The 6,841-nt window shown below is 40.6% G+C and overlaps 1 non-coding gene across 1 annotated transcript; it reads right to left on the reverse strand.

Moving 5' to 3' along the window:
* Positions 1–430: 430 nt before the first annotated feature.
* LOC112798498 (small nucleolar RNA R71) lies at positions 431–537 on the reverse strand. Its single transcript, XR_003200108.1, has one exon. It is a non-coding gene; the product is annotated as a small nucleolar RNA R71 (small nucleolar RNA).
* Between the last annotated feature and the right edge of the window lie 6,304 nt (positions 538–6,841).

The raw sequence follows: 6,841 nt of genomic DNA on the forward strand, positions 1-6,841 counted from the left end.
CCTTACTGAAATTTTCGAACAAGAAAAGGATATGGCAGCCGAACCCAACAACAATAATGCAAGGAGGATGCTTGGTGATTATACTACACCTACTTCCAAGTTTGATGGAAGAAGCATCTCAATTCCTGCCATTGGAGCAAACAATTTTGAGCTGAAACCTCAACTAGTTGCTCTAATGCAACAAAACTGCAAGTTTCATGGACTTCCATCAGAAGATCTCTGCCAATTTTTAACTGTGTTCTTGCAGATCTGTGAGATTGCTAAGACTAATGGAGTAGATCCTGAAGTCTACAGGCTCATGCTTTTCCCTTTTGCTGTAAGAGACAGAGCTAGAACATGGTTGGACTCACAACCTAAGGATAGCCTGGACTCTTGGGATAAGCTGGTCACGGCCTTCTTGGTTAAGTTCTTTCCTCCTCAAAAGCTGAGCAAGATTAGAGTGGATGTTCAAACCTTCAAGCAAAAAGATGGTGAATCCCTCTATGAAGCTTGGGAAAGATACAAGCAGATGACTAAAAAGTGTCCTTCTGACATGTTTTCAGAATGGACCATGATAGATATATTCTATTATGGTCTGTCTGAGTTCTCTAAGATGTCACTGGACCACTCTGTAGGTGGATCCATTCACCTAAAGAAAACACCTGCAGAAGCTCAGGAACTTATTGAAATGGTTGCAAATAACCAATTCATGTACACTTCTGAGAGGAATTCCATGAATAATGGGACGCCTCAGAGGAAGGGAGTTCTTGAAATTGATGCTCTGAATGCCATATTGGCTCAGAACAAAATGTTGACTCAGCAAGTCAACATGATTTCTCAAAGTCTGAATGGATGGCAAAATGCATCCAACAGTACTAAAGAGGCATCTTCTGAAGAAGAAGCTTATGATCCTAAAAACGCTGCAATGGTAGAGGTAAATTACATGGGTGAACCTTATGGAAACACCTATAATTCTTCATAGAGAAATCATCCAAATTTCTCATGGAAGGATCAACAAAAGCCTCAACAAGGCTTTAATAATGGTGGAAGAAACAGGTTTAGCAATGGCAAGCCTTTTGCATCATCTTCTCAGCAACAGACAGAGAATTCTGAGCAGAGCACCTCTAACTTAGCAAATATAGTCTCTGATCTATCTAAGGCCACTCTAAGCTTCATGAGTGAAACAAAGTCCTCCATTAGAAATTTGGAGGAACAAGTGGGCCAGCTGAGTAAGAAAGTCACTGAAACTCCTCCTAGTACTCTCCCAAGCAATACTAAAGAAAATACAAAAAGAGAGTGCAAGGCCATTGATATAATCAATATGGCCGAACCTAGGGAGGAAGGAGAGGACGTGAATCCCAATGAGGAATACCTCATGGGACGTCTCTCAAGCAAGAAGGAGTTCCCTATTGAGGACCCAAAGGAATCTGAGGCTCATATAGAGACCATAGAGATTTCATTAAACCTCCTTTTGCCATTCATGAGCTCTAAAGACTATTCTTCCTCTGAAAAGGATGAAGATGTAACTGGAGAGCAAGTTGCTCAATATTTAGGAGCTATCATGAAGCTGAATGCCAAGTTATTTGGTAATGAGACTTGGGAAGGTGAACCTCCCTTGCTCATTAATGAACTAGATACATGGGTTCAGCAAACTTTACCTCAAAAGAGACATGATCCTGGCAAATTCGTAATACCCTGCACCATAGGCACCATGATCTTTGAAAAAGCTCTGTGTGACCTGGGGTCAAGTATAAATCTTATGCCACTCTCTGTAATGGAGAAGCTGGGGATCATTGAGGTACAACCTGCCATATTCTCATTGCAAATGGCAGACAAGTCAGTAAGACAAGCATATGGATTAGTAGAGGACGTGTTAATGAAGGTTAAAGGCCTTTACATCCCTGCTAATTTCATAATCTTAGACACTAGGAAGGAGGAGGATGAATGCATCATCCTTGGAAGATCCTTCCTAGCCACAGCAGGAGCTGTGATTGATGTTGACAGAGGAGAACTAGTCCTTCAATTAAATAGGGACTACCTTGTGTTTAAAGCTCAAGGATCTTCTTCTGCAACCATGGAGAGGAAGCATGAAAAGCTTCTCTCAGTATAGAGTCAAACAAAGCCCCCACAATTAAGCTCTAAGTTTGGTGTTGGGAGGCCACAGCCAAACTCTAAGTTTGGTGTTAAATCCCCACATCCAAACTCTAAGTTTGGTGTTGGGAGTCTACAACATTGACCTGATCACCTCTGTGACTCCATGAGAGCCCACTGTCAAGCTATTGACATTAAAGAAGTGCTTATTGGGAGGCAACCCAATTTTTATTTATCTAACTTTATTTTATTTTTATTGTTCTTTTATGTTTTATTAGGTTCATGATCATGTGGAGTCACGAAAAAAAAATACAAAAATTAAAAACAGAATAAAAAATAGCAGAAGAAAATCACACCCTGGAAGAAGGACTTACTGGTGTTTAAACGCCAGTAAGGAGCATCTGCCTGGCGTTCAACGCCAGAACAGAGCATGGATCTGGCGTTGAACGCCAGAAACAAGTAGCATCCTGGCATTTGAACGCCAGGAATATACCCTGAGGAGAGCTGGCACTGAACGCCAGAAACAAGCATGGAACTGGCGTTCAACGCCAGAAACATGCTGCAATTGGGCGTTGAACGCCCAATATAAGCATCACTTCGGCGTTTAAACGCCAGAATTGTATGCAAAGGCGTTTTACATGCCTAATTGGTGCAGGGATGTAAATCCTTGACACCTCAGGATCTGTGGACCCCACAGGATCCCCACCTACCTCCACTCACCTTCTCTCCTCTTCTTCACATTCATCCTCTCTTCCCCATAAAAATCCTTCACCAATCACCTCAATCTCTCTTTCCAATTACCCCCCTTCACCACTCACATCCATCTACTCTTTCCCATAAACCCCACCTACCTTCAAAATTTAAAATTTCTTTCCCACCCAAACCCACCCTAAATAGCCGAACCTACTCCCTCTCCCCTCCCTATATAAACCCCTCCATCCTTCTTCATTTTCACACAATACAACCCCCTCTTCTATACCTTGGCCGGATACACCTTCCCCCACTCTCCTCCATATTTTCTCTTCTTCTTCTTCTTTTCTTTCTTCTCTTACTCGAGGGCGAGTAATATTCTAAGTTTGGTGTGGTAAAAGCATAGCTTTTTGTTTTTCCATAACCACCTATGGCACCTAAGACCGGAGAAACCTCTAGAAAAGGGAAAAAGAAGACAAAAGCTTCCACCTCCGAGTCATGGGAGATGGAGAGATTCATCTCCAAAGCCCATCAAGACCACTAAGATATTGTGGCCAAGAAGAAGGTGATCCCTGAGGTCCCTTTCCAGCTTAAGAAAAATGAGTATCCGGAGATCCGACATAAGATCCAAAGAAGAAGTTGGGAAGTTCTGACCAACCCCATTCAACAAGTCAGAATCTTAATGGTTCAAGAGTTCTATGCCAATGCATGGATCACTAGGAACCATGATCAAAGTATGAACCTGAATCCAAAGAACTATCTTACAATGGTTCGGGGAAAATACTTAGATTTTAGTCCGGAAAATGTGAGGTTGGCATTCAACTTGTCTATGATGCAAGGAGATGCACGCCCATACACAAGAAGGGTCAACTTTGATCAAAGGTTGGACCAAGTCCTTATGGACATATGTGTTGAAGGAGCTCAATGGAAAAGAGACTCCAAAGGCAAGCCGGTTCAATTAAGAAAACTGGACCTCAAGCCTATAGCTAGAGGATGGTTGGAGTTCATCCAACGCTCCATCATCCCCACTAGCAACCGATCCGAAGTTACTGTGGATCGAGCCATCATGATTCATAGCATCATGAATGGAGAGGAAGTAGAAGTTCATGAAGTCATCTCCCTTGAATTCTACAAAATAGCCGAAAAGTCCTCCACCATGGCAAGGCTAGCTTTTCCTCATCTTATTTGCCATCTATGTTACTCAACTGGAGTTATCATAGAAGGAGACATCCCTATTGAGGAGGATAAGCCCATCACTAAGAAGAGGATGGAGCAAACAAGAGAGCTCACTCATGGAACCCAAGAGACGCATGAGGAAGCTCATCACCAAGAAATTCCAAAGATGCCTCAAAGGATGCACTTTCCTCCCAACAACTATTGGGAACAACTCAACACTTCTCTAGAAGATTTGAGTTATAATATGGATCAATTAAGGGTGGAACATCAAGAGCACTCCATCATTCTCCATGAAATTAGAGAAGATCAAAGAGCAATAAGGGAGGAGCAACAAAGGCAAGGAAGAGACATAGAAGAACTCAAGGAAATTATTGGTTCTTCAAGAAGAAAGCGCCACCATCACTAAGGTGGACTCATTCCTTGTTCTTATTTTTTCTGTTTTTCAGTTTTTATGCTATAGGTGTGTTTATGTTTTGTGTCTCTACCTTATGATCATTAGTATTGAGTAACTATGTCTTAAGGCTATAAATAATTCCATAAATCCTTCACCTCTCTTAAATGAAAAATGTTTCTAATTCAAAAGAACAAGAAGTACATGGATTTCAAAATTATCCTTGAATTTAGTTTAATTATATTGATGTGGTGACAATACTTTTTGTTTTCTGAATGAATGCTTGAACAATGCATAATTTTGATCTTGTTGTTTATGAATGTTAAAATTGTTAGCTCTTGAAAGAATGATGAACAAAGAGAATGTTATTGACAATCTGAAAAATCATGAAAATTGATTCTTGAAGCAAGAAAAAGCAGTGAAAAAGCAAAAGCTTGCGAAAGAAAAAAATGGCGAAAAAATTTAGAAAGAAAAAGAAAAAGCAAGCAGAAAAAGCCAATAGCCCTTAAAACCAAAAGGCAAGGGTAAAAAGGATCCAAGGCTTTGAGCATCAATGGATAGGAGGGCCCAAGGAAATAAAATCCAGGCCTAAGTGGCTAAATCAAGTTGTCCCTAACCATGTGCTTGTGGCATGCAGGTCCAAGTGAAAAGCTTGAGACTGAGTGGTTAAAGTCGTGATCCAAAGCAAAAAGAGTGTGCTTAAGAACTCTGGACACCTCTAACTGGGGACTTTAGCAAAGCTGAGTCACAATCTGAAAAGTTTCACCCAGCTATGTGTCTGTGGCATTTATGTATCTGGTGGTAATACTGGAAAACAAAGTGCTTAGGGCCACGGCCAAGACTCATAAAAGTAGCTGTGTTCAAGAATCAACAAACTTAACTAGGATAATCAATAACACTATCTAAAATTCTAAGTTCCTATAGATGCCAATCATTCTAAACTTCAAAGGAGAAAGTGAGATGCCAAAACTGTTTAGAAGCAAAAAGCTACAAGTCCCGCTCATCTAATTAGAATTAATATTCATTGATATTTTGGGATTTATAGTATATTCTCTTCTTTTTATCCTAATTGATTTTCAATTGCTTGGGGACAAGCAACAATTTAAGTTTGGTGTTGTGATGAGCGGATAATTTATACACTTTTTGGCATTATTTTTAGGTAGTTTTTAATAGGATATAGTTACTTTTAGGGGTGTTTTCATTAGTTTTTATACTAAATTCACATTTCTGGACTTTACTATGAGTTTGTGTGTTTTTCTATGATTTTAGATACTTTCTGGATGAAATTGAGGGACCTGAGCAAAACTCTGATAAAAGGCTGACAAAGGACTGCTGATACTGTTGGATTCTAATCTCCCTGTACTCGAAATGGATTTTCTGGAGCTACAGAACTCCAAATGGCGCGCTCTCAACGGCGTTGGAAAGTAGACATCTAAAGATTTTTAGAAATATATAATAGTCCATACTTTATTCGTGATTAGATGACATAAACTGGCGCTCAACGCCAGTTCCATGCTGCATTCTGGAGTCAAACGCCAGAAATATGTCACGAACCAGAGTTGAACGCCGAAAACACGTTACAACTTGGTGTTCAACTCCAAAAGAAGCCTCTGCACGTGTAAAACTCAAGCGCAGCCCAAGCACACACTAAGTGGGCTCCGGAAGTGGATTTCTGCATCAATTACTTACTTCTGTAAACCTTAGTAGCTAGTCTAGTATAAATAGAACATTTTACTATTGTATTCAGTGTCTTTTGACCATGTTACATCTTTGGTCTTGGTTTTATTCCATTATTCATTTTAGGAGACTATTGATCACGTTTTGGGGACTGGCCATTCGGCCATGCCTGAACCTTCATCACTTATGTATTTTCAACGGTGGAGTTTCTACACACCATAGATTAAGGGTGTGGAGCTCTACTGTACCTCGAGTTTTAATGCAATTACTACTATCTTTTATTCAAATTCAATCTTATTTCTATTCTAAGATACTACTCGTACTTCAACCTGATGGATGTGATGATCCGTGACACTCATAATCATCCGTCCCTATGAACGCGTGCCTGACAACCACTTCCGTTCTACAAGCGAAAGCTAAAGTATGTATCTCTTGGATTCTTGATGCACAACGCATGGTTGCCCTCGCCTGACAACTGAGCCTTCCATTCCGTGAGATCAGAGTCTTCGTGGTATAAGCTAGAATTGATGGCGGCATTCATGAGAATCTGAAAAGTCTAAACCTTGTCTGTGGTATTCCGAGTAGGATTCCGGTATTAAATGACTGTGACGAGCTTCAAACTCGCAATTGTTGGGCGTGATGACAAACGCAAAAGAATCAAGGGATTCTATTTCGACATAATCGAGAATCGACAGATGATTAGCCGTGCCGTGACAGAGCATTTGGACCTTTTTCACTGACAGGATAGGCTGTAGCCATTGACAACGGTGATGTCCTACATACAGCTTGCCATGGAAAGGAGTAAGAAGGATTGGATGAAGGCAGTAGGAAAGCAGA

This window comes from Arachis hypogaea, chromosome 4, assembly GCF_003086295.3.
Source record: "Arachis hypogaea cultivar Tifrunner chromosome 4, arahy.Tifrunner.gnm2.J5K5, whole genome shotgun sequence".
In the NCBI taxonomy this organism is placed as follows: Eukaryota; Viridiplantae; Streptophyta; class Magnoliopsida; order Fabales; family Fabaceae; genus Arachis; species Arachis hypogaea.